The sequence below is a fragment of the Amblyomma mixtum genome, chromosome 9 (assembly GCF_055824585.1).
Source record: "Amblyomma mixtum isolate Tamu chromosome 9, ASM5582458v1, whole genome shotgun sequence".
In the NCBI taxonomy this organism is placed as follows: domain Eukaryota; kingdom Metazoa; phylum Arthropoda; class Arachnida; order Ixodida; family Ixodidae; genus Amblyomma; species Amblyomma mixtum.
In genome coordinates this window covers 110,656,127-110,678,193 of record NC_143020.1, presented here as the reverse complement: position 1 = coordinate 110,678,193, position 22,067 = coordinate 110,656,127, and the positions used below count along the sequence as shown (strand labels likewise).

General features: G+C 45.5%; 1 protein-coding gene across 1 annotated transcript in view; it reads left to right on the top strand.

Annotated features, from left to right (window-relative positions):
* The first annotated feature begins 4,126 nt into the window (after window positions 1-4,126).
* The window catches only part of Prosap (SH3 and multiple ankyrin repeat domains prosap), a 207,351-nt gene continuing 189,410 nt past the window's right edge, over window positions 4,127-22,067 (top strand). Inside the window, exon 1 of the mRNA XM_089561362.1 lies at window positions 4,127-4,296. The gene's annotated coding sequence lies outside the window, so the exon portion shown is untranslated. The remainder of the gene's footprint in view (window positions 4,297-22,067) is intronic.

The following is a 22,067-nucleotide window of genomic DNA, read 5'->3' as shown; positions in this document are numbered from 1 at the left end:
TTATAATTTTTTTCGACTCCGCTTATGTAGTAAGGAGGGAAACATTAAAAATGATTTTAAACCACTCTGTTATTCTGCACACAACGCATTCTTGATGTCTTAGGCGATCTCGACCACGTCGGAACTATAATGACCATCGACTTTCTTTTCAGATGACGGTTTACCTTTCAGCTTGACAGATTTCATTTTTTTCTAAGGCATTTTTCGTCGTTCTTAGTCGTCTTTAATTTCGCTGATGCATTCCCAGCCATCTTTGATTTCCTCATTTTTAATAATTTTCGATGTCCAACCTCGTTATAGCGAAACGGTTTGTAACGAAATAATGCATATAACGTAGGGATGGCGATTCCCCTTGGAAGCTCGGTCAACACGGGTTATAACGAAGCTACGGCTATAACGAAGTAATCGCCGGGACCCTTCAACTTTGTTATAACGGGGTTCAACACCAATTCCTTTGGAGCCCAACCCAATGGCCAGGCACTCAACTTCGCTCTGCACTTTTAGCGATGAATGAGCGTTGGGACGGCCTTTTGCTGAGTCACTCCTATTTCGAGCCTTTCCATCCTTCCCTCAACAAGTGGAGAGGGATACCCCTAAACACCACCTGCCGTGGTTGACGCGTGGAGGCTTCACGCAGACACCACGGCCGCCGCACAGTTTTCGCTTTCGTCTCATTCCTAATGATATCGCAATAAAAAAGCGGCCGCCACAACCAGCGCTTTACGCCTGCCCGGGGGTGGGCATGTTGCTGCCGCTGGCAGCGTTGCGGTCGTGCACTGTGCCGGCTACGATTTGTAAATAGGCCAGGTCTTCCCTGTCCGCCATAACTGCTCTTATTTTCAGGCGAAGTTAAGTCAATGCCGCAATTGCGGCACATTTTAGAAATCACCCGCCCCGCAGTATACACCCCGATCGTTATCGATCTGTCATCATCGTCATCAGCCTGAATACTCCCACTGCAGGGCAAAGGCGTCTCCAATGTCTCTCCAATTAACCCCGTCCTTCGCCAGTTGCGGCCACGGTATCCCCGCTAACTTCTTAATCTCATCCGCCCACCTAACTCTCTGCCGCTCCTTGCTACGTTTGCCTTCTCTTGGAATCCACTCCGTAACCCTTGAGGACCAGCGGTTATCGTTCCTTCGCATTACATGCCCTATCCAAGGCCACTTCTACCTCTTCATTTCGACTAGGATGTCATTAACCCGTGTTTGTTCCCACACCCACTCCGCCCGCATCCCATCACTTAACGTTACCCCTATCATTTTCCTTTCCATAGCTCGCTGCGTTGTCCTTGACTTAAGCTGAACCCTCATTGTTAGCCTCCGCGTTTCTGCCCCATAGGTGAGTACCGGTGAGATACAGCTGTTGTATACTTTTCTCTTGAGCGACATTGGTAAACTGCCATTCATGATCTGAGAGAACCTGCCGTATGCGCTCCACCTCACCCTTATTCTTCCCGTTAATTCCCTCTCATGAAACAGATCAGTATCATCTGGTCAATACTGCGCTTGGCCAACAGGTAAACCTAGAATGTTTTTTGTTACGACATACTACACCGTTAAACGAGCTGAAAGTTTCTCTTACGGCTATAAAAAGAAAGACAATTGAGGCTGAACACAAGGTGCTGCTACAGCTCGACTGTTTTTTTTTATATTGGTTGTGCAATTAGGGAGCGGAAATGATTGTCAACTTCCAGAGAAAAGGCTGCTGAGGCGTCTACTGTTCCGGATAATTAGCGGTCCGTCATTGAGTTTCGGGAACTGCGTCTGATTGCTTCCCTGAAACTGATCCGGCAATGAGAGGAGCGAGGAGACGGGATACCTCCTGTAACTAACGCTAACACACGGGATGTAGAGCCATTTTCAGACGAAGCGATTCAAGACATTTATTCCCTCAAACTGGAGACTGATTAGCAGTGCGCATAGTTTCCTTTAATGACTTCCCTGTAAGTTGGACCTCCTTATTCCATTTAACCAGCCATTCAATAAATGAATAAAAAAAATTATAGGGACATTCACGTGAGCTTAAGAGTGGAACGCGACAGCAGTACAAGGAACCTTACTGCTACATGTCTATGCGTATGTGTCAGTTCTTTAACCAGATACGAATGTTGTCACTGTCATCGTATCTTTATTTGCGCACACACTGTCATGCGCTGTCAGTCCTCCGTGAACCCGTCCTAACCTGCTTTTCTCACCGCACCCCAGTTGCGCGCCATTCCCGATGTTTTCCGGTTTTGAGTTCTCGCGCCTTGGTGACGTGACCTTGTGACGTCATCGCCGTCTTGACCAATCATCGACTTTTTTTTGCTAACGCAGGTAGCGAGATCGCTTGATGTGATGGTTGATGATGTCACATTAATAATTTCAGTTCGCGCTTTTCTGAGTTACGCTCTGAACTCAGCGAAAGCTGTCGACGCCTAGCTGGCTGTCTATTGCTAATACTTAAGACCTACAGTAAAGTTTGAACTTTGAGGTAACCTGCCTACCACAACGATCGCAATGGAAGCGCGGTCCAGTTCTTGGCGCTGGTCTCGTGATGACACGTGACTGTCACGTAACCGGATGTTGACAGTCTACACTGCTGACGGTCTACGCCACTGAACACGCCACGGAATCACCCGTACATTAGCTTTCGCTGTAATAAAATAATTCCATTTGTTCCGTCTGCATACCATGAGGTTGGGACAGCCACAAGGAAGTGGAGGTACCATCCAGCTAGCCATCTTCGAGTCTTTATCTACATCAGTGATTAAATATTTCATACTAATGTGCCAAAGGAACACTGCAGGCCTTCGAGGTACGCGATTGCATACATAACTATGTTTTAATCGCACCATTATACAATGCGAAAATAATGTGCTACACATATTACGTCACAAGCACTGGTTGAACAAGCCTTCATCCTTCTTATCCGTTAAAAAGTGACTTGAATCTGGCGGTTGGTATTGTAATTCATGCGGATTCATCAAGCATGATGGTTGGTTGGTTGGTTTATGGGGTTTAACGTCCCAAAGCGACTAAGGCTATGAGAGACGCCGTAGTGGAGGGCTCCGGAAATTTCGACCACCTGGGGTTCTTTAACGTGCACTGACATCGCACAGTACACGGGCCTCTAGAATTTCTCCTCCAAAGAAATTCCAGCCGCCGCGGCCGGGATCGAACCCGCGTCTTTTGGGTCAGCATCCGAGCACCATAGCCACTGAGCCACCGCGGCGGTCAAGCATGATGGTGTTTGAGCATTAATGGAGGACCATTGTGAAACATTCATTCACTCCACTTTGGACATGAAAAATCCACTTTCCATCTCCTGCAGTGTCGCGTTTAAGTTACTGATTCACCTAGTGGGCGAAGAATTAACCCTGAATTCAGTTTATGCCTTTTCGTGAGATTAAGAGTTCATGTCGTAGTCCACAGTTTGATGAAATTCAGTGTGATCAAGGCGCTGCGCAGCAGTAAAATCACAAGCCAGTGAACTATTCAAAACCGTGGTTTAGGGTTTTGATTCCATATTGCTTCCTGTTCAGAACAAGGAACAAAAATTCATTGTAGAAAGAAGGAACGCCTAAGTGTCTCAAAACATCAAGCAACAATTTGGCTACTCTGGTGACCTGAGATTTGCTACTAGAGATCGCACTGGTTGGTTGTCACGAGATTGTATTTAATAAACGCCTCTGCTTGCTTCTATCATAGTTCGAAGGAGAATGATGGAGAGTTACTGCGCCCCCTAAGAAAGAACAATTCGTACCCAGCCTCCCGCCATCCCCATCGTTCTTCCCTTTTTCCCGCCTCGAACCGTGATTGAACTTCCCCGATTGAAGCTGTTCGTGGTGTGGCGCTCCCGTTCCCGGAGCTCCAAGCTCCGAGTGACCCCTGGTGTCCCGGTTCCGAAATTGGCTCCTCCCGACATACGGAGCTGCTGGCGAGGAGGAAGAGAGAGGAGGAAAAAAAAAGGGAATCGATCGATGCCTAGGGAGGCCGGGGAAAAATCGCCAATAACAACGCCGCATCCCGTTGCCCGGCCAACGGGCGTCCCTCGTTTCCTTCTCCCTTTCCCCACACGCACTCCCTTCTCTCCCCACGTTCCTCTCCATCCGGGACCTCGGCTCCGGGATTCCAAAGATGGCGTCGTCGGCTGGGCGCTGAACGCCGTCTGCCAGACGACGGGGTCGGTGAGCGCCTCGCCGTCTCTCCCACTGCGTTCCCTTTTTTGCACCGTGCTCACGGGAGCGTTCTCGAAGTGTTCCCGCTGTGCTCTCCCGACGGCGCCCGGCCGGATTGCGTTTGAAGTGAGCAGGTGAGCATCCACATCCTTCACTCCTTTTTCCTCCGTGCACAGTGTGATTGAGTTGCAACGGCGCCGGACGACTCTTCAATCTGCGGTTTCAAGCCGGCAGACGAACTGGCGCCGTTCTCGAGCGCGTTAGATGCAGCAGCTTGCAAGATAAGATACTGGCGCGTTTGAATTTAGCTAACGCTCGTTCAGATAGCCGGCTAATCTGAGAGCTTTTTGCTTTCTTATCTGGGGCACGTAGCCGAGTAGGGCGGGAATAGACCGGGAAGAGGAAGCGAGCGGACGGCACGCCTCGGAGCGGAGTGCGGTGGGCACCTTTCCTGAATCGACTTGTGGATCGCTTTTTGAGGAGGCGCACGTTTTTTTGGATACGGAGGATGAATTTGTGCACTGCTCCAGAGGATGTTGGGCAGAGCAATGCGAGGTGGTGGCTAGGACGTGTTGCTCGCTGAATGGCACTTGTGGCGGTGGCAGAACTTTGAAGGATGCACTGTTTGGCGAGACGTATTCCGCTCTGTCCAAGTTACGTGGCAGGAACGACGTGTTTTTTTTTTTTCGGCGTGATTACTCAAAGAGGGAGTTTCTTTGAGAGAAACGCCGTTGGTGTCGGAGTATGCTTTATCGGAAAACTCTAACCCTCACCTGTGGGCTAGTTTGTAATCTCTTGAGGATGGGTTTGAGACATTACGGCCATGTGATTAGTGGAATGGGCCCTCAAGAGGACGTGCTATCTCCGGTATGGTGAGCATGAGGTCGAGGTGGGATTCTTGCGAGAGGGTGGACTCGTTTCGAGAGCGGACTTGGGAGGGAGGGGTGTGAGGATCGCATGAGTTACAAAAATTTCTCCCATTTCTTTGCCCCAAAATGTTGCAGGAAAAGCTGAAGGGTAGCAGTTTTTCTGTCAGGTCTAGTTCTAGGGATTTGCATGATTTTGGATTGGCTGTTGATCTTTCCAGCCGCCGGTGTTTTAATGTCCGAATGACTGTTTGAGAGCGCACTCGCAGAGACTTAGAGAACGATTCGGTATGTTTCTCAGTTGAGCTTGCAGATATTTTGTTTTCAATTGCAGCTGTGGCTAAGCCATGGTAGAGTGTATTATGGCTCATACGAAACCTTCTTCCGTGTCCTGTATCTGTTCACTTCGCATACTGCGAGGCAAGGGGATGAGAAGGACTGGTCAATTACGTTTCAAGCGTATTGGCTGATCCGGAGTTTTACATGCCGGCTTCATTGCTAAGCAGTTCTTCATCGTTGATGATCTGGACAGCTATTGCTGAACACGAAAAGCAATGCGTTTATGTTAGCCTGCAGCGCGCTGACTTCGGCGGGAAAACCACCGGAACTGTTTACCTTGCCCGGAAATGTCGCTTCTTACAGGACATTCGCAAGGTTTTGACGTGAGCACTGACAGTGGTGCATCTGTTCCCGGAATGTGGACAATAGATAAAGCGTCTAAATAGCTTACCACTAACTATTTTGCAGTCAGAGCTGAGTTTGAACATTAAGAAAACGTCATCCACTGCTTCACCAAGTTTCTCATGGCCCTCAAATTCAGCAACCTTGGGAAAAAAATGTTGAACATTGGAATCAGCAACCTTGGGAAAAAAATGTTGAACATTGGAATAATGTAAGGTACTGTTATGGATATATTGAAGGTAATGGTCCGTTCTTCCGACGTGTAGCAAAATCTTTCTTTTAAAGTGTGTCCATCGCTCTCATCGAGCAGTTAAGACTACTGTAGAAAACCAACGGGGAAAGTTTTTCACGATTGCAAAAATTTTAATATAAAAAAATGCGAGCCTGCCGAGGATGATCTGCGGATATAATGATTGTTATAGCGAAACCTTACGATATATGAAAAAACTTCGCTCATAAACTCCTGTTGAAAAACGCTTTTGTCCGCCATTGCTGGGTATGTTCTACATTGTGTCGCGCAGCTTCGCACCGTTTCACAACGGTATTCGTATGAAGCACTTCCTCCGTTCAGATGCTGTGCGTGTCGCTGTACACCGTAATCGAAAACTGCCTCGTTCACACCCTGGCCAGCCAATATGTCTATTGTCAATGTTGTCCAATAAGCGATTGGGCCAGACCGCACGGGGCACCGTGTGTTCGCTTTGCCTACAAAACATTGTCTTATGTAAGCCTTGAACCGTTCACTCTCCCATGGTTGGGAGAGGGAGTGGTGGGAGAGAAGCGACTGGGCCACTCCGCTAGGGGCGCTGTGTGGTAACTTTGACTAGAGTTACTGTATATGCTAGCATATACAGTAACTCTAACTTTGACTAAACGAAGGGCGGAGATACACGGAAAAGCATGAACAGTCTCTTAGGGCAAAAGGGCGAAGAGATGCCGGGATAATGAAACATAGGGCATTATGGGGGGTACAACAAATATGCAGTACTAAGAGGTATCTGGAAAGGAATAATGGTGCCGGGACTTACTTTCGGCAATGCGGTTCTGTGCTTAAGGGCAGAAGTTCAGTCGAGCTTAGACGAGAAGATTAGCACTAGGTGCCCACGGCAAAACCGCAAACGAGGCAGTACAAGGGGATATGGGCTGGGCGTCGTTCGAGGCACGGGAAGCTAAGAGTCAAATACTATATGAAGAACGCCTGAGGAAATTGGACGATAACAGGTGGGCTGCTAAGGTATTTGAATACTTATACAGAAAGAGCGTTGACTCACAGTGGCGGAAAAGAACTAGGAAACTACCCAGTAAGTATGCCGGACACGAGGAGGGAGAAAGAAAGAGCATTAAACGACAGGTTAGAAACGTGGAAGTTAAAAAAGTGGTCATGATGCTCGGCTGCTGACCCGAAAGACGCGGGTTCGATCCCGGCCATGGCGGTCACATTTCGATTGAGGCGAAATGCTAGCAGCCCGAGTACTGTGTGATATCAGTGCACGTTAAATAACCCCCAGGTGGTAGAAATTATCCGCAGCCCTTCACTAAGGCGTCCCTCATAGTCCGAGTCGCTCTGGGACGTTAAAGCCCATATAACCAAACAAACTACGGAAAAACTACAAAAATACTACAAAAACTACTGAAAAATCTGTCGTTTTATCTTATTTTTGGCGTGGTTCTGTCATTGTTTTTATCAATCGTTATATTGCACGTTGTTTCAGAGTTTCACTCCAGCATACTGTTAACACAGCGCCGTTTAAAACGACGGAAAATATCGGAGGAGTTGATAGCGTGCGCCTAATTGCCTAAGCCTCTTAGCTCAGAAGCGAGAGCATGAAAAATTAACGCTTGCCTCGTTAAAATTGCCTTTACGATAGCGCGGCTAAATGCAGCTAATGGTTGCTGTACGTGGAAGGGGCAGATGAAAAAAAACGGCTGAATTCAAGCAAATAGCGCGATTCGAGCCCGTTGTTATGTCTCTTTTAACGTGCTTGCCATTTCTTTTTTTTTTTCTAGTTTCGATTACGACTGCATGTTTTTTAGCGCGTGCTACTGAACACTCATCCTCACAATTAGAAAGTGACGCGAGCAATATCACTACAAATCCAAATAGTGAGACAGAAATTAGCAGCGGAATAAGAACATACTCTCAGATTCTGAAGAGGAAACGAAACCATTTAATCTACGTACAGTATGTGTAATATTTAGAGGAAACCCTAAGAATGGTTAAACCGGCTCTTAACGCAGATAAAAGTAGGTTTCACTTCAAAAAAAGGAGCGCGGCACATATCATACACGGTGTTTCACCTAAGACTTTCTGCAATTTTTAAAAATAAGCTATTTGAATTAGATGCGCGCTTTTTCTGGCATAGCATTGTCAGTGGTGTAGTACATCACAATTGATCTAAGACGTGCTAACTAGCAGGCTTGTTAACCAATATTTAATAGTTAACTTTTAAACTATTACCGTTGGTCTCCTTAATTATTGAGAGGCATGCAGCCCACCGTAATTAAAGTTCATATCCGTTTTTAGAATGTCGAGAACGCGATTATCCTCGGCGCTGTGGCCCAACAAATTTCGCCTACATCGCGCCAAAATGCATGCGGTTTGAGAAGCTTGCAGGCAAAGCAACCTCTCCAGTGAACCTAACTCGTCCAAATGGCCAAAATTTGTTGGGCCACAGCGCTGAGGATAATCGCGTTCTCGACATTCTAAAAACGGATATGGACATTACTTATGGTGGGCTACATGCCTCTCAATAATTAAGGAGCCCAACGGTAATAGTTTAAAAGTTAACCGTTTAATATTGGTTAACAAGCCTGCTAGTTAGCACGTCTTAGCTGCATTATGATGATGTACTACACCACTGACAATGCTATGCCAGAAAAAGCGCGCATCTAATTCACATAGCTTATTTTTAAAAATTGCAGAAAGTCTTAGGTGAAACACCCTGTATATGGTGTGGGCCTGTCAAGAAAATCCAAAAGCCGAAATAGCATTTCAGTCAATCACTGAGGGGTGGGAGGCGGCTCTATCCAGCTCTAACAAAGGGGACCAGGGGCAGAGCCTGAAGAGGGCATGGACAGCAGCAACAGCCAAAGGAGTCCCGGACTTGAACTCCAGTCACATCAATCCCTCTCCCAAAATGTCCAACATTTTCACCACCACCCCCTACAGGTTATCAATAGGAATACAGCTTTGGTTTATTCTTCCGAAATATTCCACTACAGTCGAAATTCGTTATTGCGAAACGGTTTATAACGAAATCATTGATATAATGAAAGAATGACGATTCCCCTTGAAAGCTCGGCCAGCACGGGCTATAACGAAGCTACGGCTATAGCGAAGTAATCGCCGAGCCCCTTATTGCCCTGTGTGGCCGATTTCCCTAATTAAATCCAATTAACGTCCGGCTCCCGCCTTTATTTTTTGAATTCTCCCCGTACGGTGGGCGAAGTCGAAGAACGCGTGGAGTGCCTTTCAGCCAGCTCCGTGGAGGCTTTGCTTTCGTTTCATTTTGTTTTTTAGGTTTCCGTGAATAAGTAGTTTCATTTGCAGATAATATAACCGCAAAATAATCCCGCAGAAATAAAAATACGCGCGGACTATTTGCTTCTACGGACTACTACGTATTACTCCGCCGATGGCAGAGCGGCAAGCCGCCACGGGACTGGGTGAAAGGCACTCCACGCGTTGGTCGACTCTGCCCACCGTACGGGGAGAATTAAAAAAAAAAAAAGGTGGGAGCCGGATGTTAATTCGATTTAATTAGGGAAATCGGCCACACAGGGCAATAAATCGAATTTTCTAAGAACGCTCGGAGCGTGTAGATTGAATTCCCGCGGCAAAAATACGAGTTCAGATTCCTCTTCACTGCACATTTAACTTAGTTACTGCACCTTTAACTTAGTTATAAAACCATTCAACTTTATATGCTTTTAATGTTAATTCATGCTAGCTATAGATGAAACGCCTAGCGTCTTAATCTGTGCTCACGTTCATTCCAGCTACTTGTTGCAAACGTATAACTTTGCGGCCTAAGCATGATGAATCAGCGGTACAGGCGATATGCAGTAGCACGCAATAGGCCCTTTGTTTAAGTAGCTTTGCGCAACGCAGGCCTCAAATTACCACGAACACGCGAGGCCGTTCAGGTGACTGCACGTCCTTCGCTGCGTGTTAGACGACCGCCAGAACACTGCAGTTACGGCACCAACATAGCGCGTGCGCTCAGGTGTGCCCCGTCTGAATAAAAACGGTGCAGCGTTGTGGAAGGTGCAACAGGTGTCGGCTCATTAACGAACCCCTAATTAGACAAGCGTCAGTTTGCAGGTAGCACTGAGTGGTTCACGCTGTGTGGGCCACAGCAACGGCTGCACGGTATTGTTGGCTGACGGTATAAAATACCGCGAAATTTGCCCTTACAGAGTGCAGGCGTAGGCTTACGAGAGGTCAACGCGCCGTAGACAACCTCCAGATGCTTTTTCTAAACAGGGTTATAAACAGGAATCAAAATTTCATGTAACTGTTTTACGTGTATGGCCGTAATTACTCCTCCCTCATGAGCACTACTTGAACACTCCTTTAAAGGCCAACTGCGAGTGTTTTTTTCGAACATTTAGAGTTTACAATAACATCACATTCCTTAGAGGCTCCTCGTTCCGTTAAAAAAAAATATAAAAAACGTTTTGGATATACCATTTAAATAGATTTTAAAAGATAAAAAAAAAAACAGAAAACCGCTGCCGAAACTGGGTTTCAACCAAATGATGACGTCATAAAATCTGTCAGAAAACCTGTCGTGTGAGTGTCTATTGCCTTAACTGGCGACTGTAAACGAGACCCTAGGTCATCGTTTGCCGGAAATTACCGAAAGACTCCTTAAAACAGCGCAAAAGACAAGGACAGATAGAAAAGAGACACACAGCGCTGACTTACAACTAAATTTATTCATGAAATATACATGTATATATACATATATACACATGGCAAGATGCGCGAGAAGCGGTAAACTGGTAAAATGCGCAAAAAAAGTTTAAAAACCTAATTACGTGTCGCGCGCCGAAAGACAGCTGAAAATTTTGTATTTCAGCAAACACAGAGCAAATATAAACGGCCGTGCGTCCAAAGACGTCACGCATTCAAAGTTGGCCGTAGAATTGTCTCTGATTGAGGCTACGAAATCTGAAATTTAAAAATTAATCTGCGCTGCAACAAAACATCGGCCCGCTGCGAAACTTGTCAAAAAGGACCAGAAAACTGCGTAGAGCGTATACTATGAAAGTTTCAGTAAAATCAGGCGGGGTCGAAAAAACGTTGGAATTGCCCTATAATACGCTACTTTGTGTTCGTTTCTGAATTTGTACAAAATTTTCATTAGTTAGGGGCGTAAATACGAATTTTCGTTGAGAATGCAGTAATATTATTCAACACGTCATCGACAGCAACTGGTTAAACAACATTTATTGTTAAGTTGCAAATAACCTACCCGCTTCGCTATTCTGAATGTGTTCTGGTTTCGTATAGCGTTTTGGACTTAGCAATGAATTTGTTTTTGTTGTTGTTGTTGTTGATTGTGAAACAAACCTCTCTTGTTGTTGTCTTTCATCCGGTCCGTCTTTTTCACTCAGGTGTTTTATCAGCTTATTACATAGCTTCTTTGTTTTTAGTCACATTAACCCTGTCCTTCTTGTTATAGTCCCAGAACGGGTTTAAACACATGATAAATAACTACTGAAATTAATACCCAGTTTCAAAACGAGGCAATAAATCTTCTGTCATCACGACAGAATTGGCTTGGTCGCAATTATAAAATTTACGCAATGGCGACAGATCCACTTCCTTCTTTCTGTCTGCTGAGGGGGGGGGGGGGGGGGGGAGGGGGGCAGGGGCTGGCGTAGTTTCTAGTATTAATTTATTTCTTAAACTGTATATAGACCTATTCGAAACCAGAGTTTATGTTTTTAATGAATGTTATAACATTCATTAAAATTTCGTTCTAATTTGGGGCAGTCTTCAGCGTGATTTTCAACTGGGCAAATGAATGAGTGCAGTTGGTGAGCCGTCCTTCCCAAATGCTCGACGAAATGGCCTCCATCCTACAAAAAATTTACTTACAGTCTAAAGGCTGACTGTGGACTCTCTATTCAGATTCTTTTGAGAGCGGTGCCTCTATGCTACAAAAATTTACTTAGTTTAAAGGCAGTCTTTGGACTGTCTATTGAGATTATTTTGAGAGCGGTGAGCTGGTGTCCATCCTCTATAGCTTTCGCGATGCTGCTGTACTTTTCCTTGTATAAGAAAAGTCTACTATGCTTTCCTCTCGCGAAGACATTGCGTGTGGTCCGCACACGCGCACCAAAAAGCGGGGCCTCTTGGTCGTCCTTTGTGGGCCTCTATTGTCTTGATCGGAGGAGAACGCCTCAACAATGTCTCCTTCTATATCGCCGGTCTCTCTTCCCTGTTACTCGGCCAAACGAAAACGGAAGCTGCAACTTTTTCTCGTAGCCTTCTCATCGCTATAGAGTACAAAAATGACCCGCCTATTGTTTGGCGAGCGTGTCCTGTGACGTCTGAGCATCGCTCGCTGTAGGCTTCAGCCCTGCGTGGCTCAGATAATGGCTCCAAAGAGGGCAGTGTAGTGGTTTTCAAAAGGAAAGGAGGTTAATCAGATTTAGCCTGCAGGCAGTCGTGCCGTTGTCTTTTTCGTCCGTCCCCGCTTTGTTTACTTATTTATTTCTGCAGAGACTATTGTACAGCAATCTTATCAGGGTTGAACCAAGTTGATGACATAGTACGCCATGAAGAGGAAACTTGGCGTTCACCCGCTGGGCATTTATATGTTAGTAGGGTGAGCTCTGGTCGTAGAGATAATGTCAGGTGGGAAGGTGGCACTCAAGACAATGTGCCATTTGTTGTGATCCGTTCCAAGTGGTTTTGCGACTGGGCCCTACCGTTGGAATCATAGCCGTAGCAAGAATAGTCGTAGTATCAGTTGAAATAGTTGTAGTAGTGTTTCTTTCAGTATTATCAGATAGAGTATAGGAGCAGCTTGGAGGCTAAGTGTCGTCTGCGAATGTATCCGTCGTGGCGGCTTTCTATCGACTTCCGTCGGCCTACTCTTGGAATAAACACCGGCACAGTACTAGTATTATTATTAGTAACATTACTATTATTATCAGAAATAGTAGTTGTATCGGTGGTAATAGTAGTGGTTGTAGCTGGGGTTTAATAATCCAGTTTCAGCTGAGGTCTAATACTCTAATACGCCACACATAAGATGGTGTGACATTATAATGCGGTTATTCATGTCTAGTAAGTGTGAGGTCCTAAATTCGGGGGTTATTAGGTTAACAACTATAATTTAGAGTTGAAGAGAGGCTGAAATAAGATTGTAAGCTGGTATCGACTTCTGTGTGAAGTACAATGAACTCGTTCTAAACCGAACAACCATAGGGGACCGCCAATTTTAGTTCAGAATATTCGGAATTCGAAATAAATGGAGCCCTGTACACAGACGTTGTTGACGGGACCATTAGTTAAAGTAAACCGGAGGTTAGAAAACCGGAGGTTAGAACTAAGCCAGTTCTCATAATCATTTTTCTGTTTATAGCTACAAAGTGCATGCAGAACGCCAAAGTCGTTAAGAAATTTAGTGGTCTGTTCTTGCGGAATGAATGAATCATCGCAAAATGGTGTGCGAAACGAGACGCGTATTCTGTTAGCCTTGATAAACTAACGGCGTCGTTTTTACTAACGAGATGGGCGTGCAATTAGCACGTGTAAAACTAAGCCCCATGGTGATTGAAATGCCGCTATCTTGTTACTTCGTCCCTGGCATAGGCGAAAACTTCACAGTGAGACTTTATATTTTATTTTGTGGAAAAGGGCGAACGGCGAATTGCCCTCCTATTTAATTCTGTCTAGACTGCCTGCAGATTAATTTTCACTAACAAGTTTTGCATAATGAGTGCGCGATGTAAAGGAGACGCATTTATTTGTGTAGGCTGAGAAGGCAAGTTGCATATCGAATATGTTTCTTGAGCGGGTGTTTTTAACGAGTGTACGGCTCTTACATAAGTTAGTATTTATCCGGCCTCGGTTTGCATCAAACGTTAACGCGTCAAAACAGCGATCTAGTTTCTTGCGTACTGTGAACACATGGCGTGAGTCTTTCGATTGTACGGCTATTACTGGCGGTCGACTGTAAATTAAACATGATGCGTGCCCATTGCTAGATTAATGTGCAGTGCACAATAGCAAAATGTCTACATTCGAACCTACTTGATGCCGCTTCGTATTGTGGTATTGTTCATAACTTATAAGGAATGGCGTCATGAATGTTAAATTTATTTCTGTCAACCTGAAGAGTGGTCATAACAGATATCAAATCTTGTGAAGAACCTCGGTTGAACGGCTTCGGTAATTCTCGTTTACGACCCACTCATTGTTGAGTAGTGTGCTTATAGTCAACGTAGCTACGAAAGTTAATGAGAATAAAAAATAAACCTCTATCCGAATAAAGATCTTGACCGAGCTTCTTCACTGATAATCACTCCATATTATTGAACAGCGCCATCACGTTTTAGAGCTATTGTTCTTCCAATGAGCTTTCCCCGCTAAGTCGACTTTCTCAGGGCCTCTCATTAACTTGTGTTATTCGAGCATCTGTTGTTTCGACTTTGCTAATTAAAATTTATTAGCTACTCCTCCTCATCGCTCGTTTTGTTTTAGTAACCACGTCGTCCGTACTGAGGTCCTGCTCGCCGCTATCATTTGTGGATAAACTCGCTATAATAAGATGTAATTGTTCTTCTCGCGCCTCAACATTTTGCTGGGCAAAGTAACACTGGGTTACGAAAAATGTGACTGACTAAACGAACCGAACAACCAAATGAGGAAGGAAATTGTTCGCTGTGGGCAGCTGGCGCTGACAATTAACAAGAAAAAGTCAGCTTATTAGCGGTAGAGAAATGCTTTTCATTTGTATTAATTTCTTTTGTTTCACTGACTGCCAACATAAAAGAAAAAAAAGGAAAGTTATATGGTAAAAAATACTTGCAGAGCTGCTGCTCCTAGTACAAGACAAAACCAGACCAACAGCTTTCATCACGTTGCTGGCAAACGCATTGGTCGATAAATACTTGTACTACATGGTGCACTGAACTGGAGCAGCAGCATACAGAAAAAAAAGGGTTCGTACATACCGCTCTATAAAAGTTTGCCTAATTTGTTTTGTGTATGAGCTGTGAAAGCGCTGTGGTTTGAGTTGCATATATCAATTTAATGCTTATCGATTGATTTATTGATTATTAATTGAGGACATCATAGTATATTATGGAACACTACAAGAAGCCCTGTCTGCCCTATTGTCGACTATAGGCACAACTTCGCGGCAACGCTGGGCTTGCGCGCGTTTTGTTATGTGAGCTCCGGCAGTGTATTCTGTGTAGCACGTAATGCTAAACGCGATTGTATGTCCGGGATAAGGGAGCATTGCGCTTGCAGGCTAATCTCGCATGCGCATTGCCTGATTTTAATGACCCCCCCCCCCCCCCCCCCCCGCCCTAGGCGATGTGGCATTGGTTAAGTGTCGTAATCTCAGAATCATGGCCTGTGTTCACAGGCCATGATTCACACAGGCATGATTCACACAGGATTCACAGGCACTGCTACAACTGCGGTTAACTTCAAACAGAGCAAAATAGTTTACTGAATGTCCAGCGTATACAGACTAAGGAACCCATTACTGATTTAAAATAGAAGTCTGTATACTTACCTTAGTGCCATTGACCTGACGGGCGTGTTAGGCCATTCCTGTGCCCTTCACAATGCCAATATTGTATTTACTTGTCTTCGAAGCATTGGCCTTACTTGTAAAATTTGGTCTGTGTTCGCATCCATGTCTGTCCCACAGGCTAGTTCCGTATTAACCAATTTTATTTTGCACATTTTTTCCTCCTCTCCCTGTTCATTCTTAACGCCTTTCTCTTTCTGAGCTCCTGCAAAGTAGCGTAGTATATGTGGCATTTTTATACGCTAGAAAAGCCCTTGCTTTTTATTAAAAGAGATTTTTTCTCTGCGCATTTTGCAAACCGTCCTGGTCCTGCGGAAAATTTTTTATTCCTGAAGTAGGACTATGCGGAAATTAAATACCAGCAGAGAATGAAGTACGCTTCATAAAAATGGTCGTTGAGTTTTTGCTTGCGGTTCGGCTTGTTCTTTATAAGCTCTCAAGGGCTCACCATTCAATAGGTTGCACAGTAAACACACAAGTTAAAGGACAGTTTCTTTGTTGGGTAGACCTATCGGACATGTAGATGGGATAATTCGCAAATAGAAGAACAATAAAGAATAAAAGATTCGTTAAAATTTTGTGTTTTAGTTTGGGTATGGGCTTGTCCATATTGAGCCTTCATAAGTTCGCAGTAACTCAGCGTAAACCGTGACCCATCTAGCCTGCCTACAAGTTTTGTTGAGCCACAGTTAAATGGGCTTGCAAACTAAACACACACTGAAGACAGTTTCTATGTTGAACGAACCTCGTCAACACTCTGTTCAAAGTTCGTCGAAAGAATAAAAGTCGGATTGCTTCAGTGACACATGTAAAGGGCCTTCGGCCACAGTCATATAATGATGCTTTGTGAGATTATTCATAAAAAGCAAGTTAACAGTGCATCTGACCACGCACTGGGAAGACTGTAAATGCCATCGAGGATTTCTGCATATCAAGTTAATAGGCAGCGATAAAAATGCCACAGCTTGTAAATTATTGCAATCAGGCTTCACCAGAAATACAGTGAGCGCATAAGCGATATGCTCGTGACTTTATTTAGCTGCGAGATAAGTTCTTGTCACGCGCTGATGTGGCATCATAGAAAACTCCCTTTTATCACATCTTTATCTTCAATGCTCCTGAGTGACGCATTGCAGAGCGTTAGTGGATGCTCACGCACCGTGTTTGCCGAACGCGACCAGACTGCAGGGTTTGCCTCTCATTCGTGCATCGAACGCTTACGCCATCCTTTAAGCTCCAAATCTCCTCAAGGTAAGGAGAGTCCGTGTTCTCATCTTTTAAGACCTTTTGATCTCTGATGAATCGAGACAGGAGTGAGTGAGTGAGTAGAAACTTTATTGATTTATAAGATTTAGCCTGCGGTGGAGGTCTTCTTCAAGTCTTCTCTTCAAGTCTTGAGGTTGCCTCCTTAGCCTTGGGTGGTCCCCTAGTCCAGGGCTCCACTGAGTCTGGCCACCTCGCTTGCGTGTGCTATGAGTGCCCTTTGGGCCTCTAGCTCGCAGCTGGTGAGCCGGCTCTCCCATTGCTCCGCACTTGGTGTGTCGTGTTTGTGGAACGATATGTTTCTGTCGCATTCCCATGTTATGTGGTATAGTGTTGGCCTCGCTTCGCACCAAGGGCATGTGGCGCGGTATTGTGTCGGGAACATCTTGCTTAGTATATATAAGTTGGGGAAGGAGCCTGTCTGTAGCTTCCGCCATTTTGCGGCTTCTTCCTTGCTTAGCTCTTTGTGTGGTGGGGGGTATTTGTATCTTAGCCCCCTGTATAAACTTAGTGTTTCAGAGTACCCAGCCCCTAGGCTAGTCCAGAGCTCCTCCGGGGCTTGTGACCCCCCAGCTCGGATAGTAAGCCCTCGAGCTAGTTCGTCCGCCCTTTCGTTGCCCCAGACCCCCGCGTGGCCTGGTATCCAAATTATGTTATGTTTCTCTCTCCTCCCCGAGGGTGTCCCCTCGCTGAGGATCCTGAGTGTCGTTTTGCCTACCCTTCCTTTTGTGTAGTTTCGACACGCTTCTTGTGAGTCTGTTAAAATATTCAAGGGTCTCCCCTTTCTATCCCCCTCCCTCATTGAGCAGGAGCAAACCATGCGGTCTGGCTACTTTTGGCAAAGAGGGAACATATAGAGTTGAGCCGCCGTGGTGTCTTCATGGTTATGACACTCGGCTGCTGTCCCAAAAGACGCGGGTTCGATCCCGGCCGTGGCGGTCGAATTTCGATGGAGGCAAAATTCTTGAGGCCCGTGTACTGTGCGATGTCGGTGCACGTTAAAGAACGTTCCCCAGGGGGTCGAAATTTCCAGATCCCTTCACTATGGCGTCTCTCATAGCCTAGGTGACTTTGGGGCGTTAAAACCGAATAAACCATAAACCATAAGCATATAGAGTTGGTCAAATGTTTAAGGGAAACCCCCAAGGTAGAGTAGATTTGTAATAAGGGAGTAATTACTCATTGACATCCGCCTAAGCGCAGCCATACGGCTACAAAGGAAATCTATACAGCTTTCTTAGAAACTTCGCAGTTAAAGAAAAGCTCGTCCTCCAGTGAAGCGGCTGTCCTGGTTTCGAACCCGGGACCAGGACGAATTTTTCTTTAACTGCTAAGTTTCTGACAAAGCTTTATAGATTTCCTTTGTAGCCGTATGGCTGTGCTTGGGTAATTACTTCCTCATTCGGGTACATCAGACGCAGAGACCAGTCCCAATATTCTGGAAGTATCTAACATCTTCAAATGCGAGTTACTTAACTGCTAAAAAAAATAAAAATAAAACGCTTCTTTCACCGCCACGGATCGTGGTTTAGTTGTGTCACGCACCTGTCGCCTGTCTTTCTTTTAGAATTCATTATTACACATAAATTGCATTTGTAGCACAAGCTTCGAAATGTTCATTTTTACGCCGCAGTTATTGAACGGTAAATGTAGTTACAGCAGATATAGCATAAGAGGAAAGGTGTATCAGTCTGTCATCGCGCAGCCGTCATCTTCGCCTTTGAATATCCGACCAAATGGAACTGACGGAGGCGACATGTCCACTTCTTTCACACTTTCAGAATGCGAACTCGGGTCAAATATAACCTGCGAGATGCACAACAGCTCGCTGTCCTGGCCGTTCGTCGACGAGAAGCAGTGTTGTGCGTATTTAACATATTATGCGATATGTGAAGAGAAAGCACATAAATTTTATCTGCAGCAGAAAAAATTCGTTTCAGTTGAAAAGAAATAAAGTTAAAGAAACTGAAATACAGACGGAGTTACAGATTTCAAAGGGCAGCGACCGCAAGTTGACAGCCATAACTACGCAAGTAACTGCACTATGTCAAGGTAAACCTTATTTAGCTTAAAGACCTGGGCTGCCGATTGCCCTCGGCAATATTGAATCGAAGGGGAGCTTTGTAACTTCGAAACTATTGCAGGTTGCTGTTAAAGGTACGTGCTTGTACAGCAGTGTACACAATCAGCACGCTTTTCTTGAGTTTCGAACCGTGATAATAATGCACGCAGCTCGTGTTAGTTACTAGCGCGAACAGCTTTCCTATGCCAATAAAACTGTTCCCTATTGTTGAAGGTATTGTTAAAGGTTTAAACTAGTTTGGAAGTATTTATTTGATCGAAAAACAAAAAACTGAAACCACACATAGCGACATCTAAATGTGGATAATGCAAACAACACTGTGTTTGCGTGCACACGCCATGTGAGAGATGTCGTTCAGAAGTTTGGCTCCTGTGAACATTGAAAAGACAGTCCTCTGGTGGCACATGCGATTTCGCGAACAAATAGCACTCTTCATGCGGAACCAGCTTAAGCTAGACAACAACAGACCTTTTCTGTATGTCGTTGAACGCGAAGAGCCCACACATTGATCGCTCCCCCATTTCCAGTTCCGGGCGCTCAGACGAGATAAGTGAATAACCGCAACACAGGCGAACTCTATACGTACGGGCTCGGGTGCATCGCACTGTATATGCCATCTGGAGCGACCCGTACATGGCTTCGACGTCAATACTCTAGGGGGTAGCGGGGAGTATTGACATCGTGAAACAAAACGACAGAGGTATGAGTGAAGCGGTTCTTGACTGCCCGGACTCGACATCTCTTCCCGTGACGTCACTGCAGACGTATGAGAAAGGAGTCGGGGAGCTTCGCGCCGACCATGGAGGAAGGCAAGGCTAGGACAGGCCCTCGAGCTGCATGGTAATATACCGGAAGTCACGTGCTTTCGCAAGGGCTACTGGGATTCTTTGGTTCATCGCTCAGCGGCGTCGTCTGCATACAGGCGCGTCTATCAGCTGTGGACGGCCCCATAGAGTTTCTTGATATTTACTAGAGGGAAAGCAGGGCTTGGCTATTGTTGGATATGAAACGTGGACTCGTACGAGTCTCCTAGCGGGCCGCAAACCTCGAAAAATAGGAATGGAAGGAGTAATAAAGTCGGCCTAGTTGGTGCTTTTGATTCATTGACTGAATCAGTGAATCTCTTCAGTGAACCTCGAAGGAATGCTGTGAAAGTTTCCATACCAGCTTAACATTTGTATTAAATTTATTGAAGAAGTGATAACATTATTGAGATAATTCCATCTGTGCGCAAAGGACCTCATCGCGGTTCACATCGGCGCAGATGCCGATTCAGAGGCAGAATCGACGTTTTCGGTCGATTCTAGCCAACACTAGCCATCATCATTATCATCGTCATCATTCACAAGCCAAATAAAAAACCTCGTCTTCCCAGCATTCCCGCATAGACGGTGGCGCCAGCTTTTCCTCTACAGGTAATATTGAGAAACTCTATGGGTGGCGAGCAGACGCGTTGTCTGTCATCGCGGCGCAAACGGCGCATGCGCGACGAGCCAACTGTCATGGCGGAGCCCTCACTTCCGGCTTCGAACAATGTGACGTAACGGCCTTTCCTATATTCTTTCCTCAATAGCACCGACGCTATATCGACGCTAGCAGCACTGGCCCGTCTTTCCATACGCCATTACTCGTCGCTGGGGTCGCTGGCATGCGCAGCGCGGGATTAGCGAGGCCCAATCGGATTAGGACGCTCGCTCTGTCGCCTGTAGGTGGCGTTGTAGCGCATAACGACGCTGGCAGATGCAGCGGAGTTGGCGGTGGAGAGGGGACCTGGGGATGGGGGAGTGAACTTTCGAACGCGTTTCGCCCTCGCCTAATCGGCTTTACATAATTCGGATGGGTGCACTGCAGAGGGCGCCACGAGCGGGTATGTCGTCTTCGTTGTCGTCAAGAGAGAATCGTCTGCGTTTCGATTCAACGAGGCGCTTGTAAGCTTTCGCTTGGTGGGTCTGAAATTCTCGTTTAAGGGTGCGCTCGCCGCGATTATGCGAGTTTCGTGCACAGCCGACTGCACTAGGGCCTCAGCGTTAAAGTGGTCTTAACTCCAGTTCCTACCACGGTGCTGTTATTCAAACTTTGTGCTGGTTTACGGTGGATACCGATAGCCGGAATTCATCCGATAAGATTGGATCTGCTGCACACGCTGAAGATCTGATGGAAGTATTTTGCGAATAAAGAAGTCAGGAAAGGGTCTTCGCGCGTAAAATATAAAAAAGGCAGTGAGGGCTCGTTTTTAGTGAAAAATTGATTGTCTGTTCTTTCGTGGATCTGTCGACGTTTATTGAGCGGCAAGCAACAAAGGAACGCATTTTTGCTGAGGAAATTTAAAGCTGCGCTAAAGAAGCCTGCTGGTAAAGGTCGTTTTCGGTTTTATTGTGTTTTTCTGGCTTCCGCGACTAAGTAGTTTAAGTCGCAGACAACATAGTCGCAAATTAAGCTCACGGAAGTAAAAAATTCGTGCGGACTATTTGCTTTCGTGAGACTGAACCTCTACGCTCAGCGATGGCCATGAAAACTCTATAATCCGTGAAGACAGCCAGAACAATTTTTATTACTCGTTTTGGACACGACGTAAGTAATAGTTTCATAAAACGGCAACATGTTTGTGGTTCAGAGAACATATCACCTTCATCATCACTCTTATTGAACCTATTTAAAATAGAATTCTCATGTGCTACGTATCAGTGTATTTTGTACTGTTTACCACTTTCTATTCCTTTCAGTTGTCACGTTAGGGTGTATTACTATAATTCTAGTGAAGTGTTTTAGCTCTTTTCTGTTCTGCAGTTTTCCACCCTTTTTTTGCCATTCTGTTTTGATGTTATCCTGTACGAAACCATTCCTATTGTATTTTCAGACTGTTTGTTGTTCCCACTGTTTCGCTGTTTTTTTTCCTTTCGTTCTTATTATTTCCTTTCGTTATTGATAGCACCAGTAAAGGGATAAATAACAAGCCTGAAGCAAGCGGACTACACTCTATACAGAAAAGAATAGAATGGGAGTAAGCTGTGCTGTAGCATGTGCTCTGTAGGATAGCTTACACCCTGTTTACTCCCTTGTAGGCGCATTCATGTTAAAAGTGTTTTCTCCTCGTCTGCTGCCGTAGGGGTGGCGCGCCTGGCCGTCTGCTCCGGCTAAAAGTAGACCGGCCAGCAATCCGCATGCTTTCGAATATCACTCCGCGTATTATATTTCGCTAACGGCGATTGGCTGAAAGGCACTCC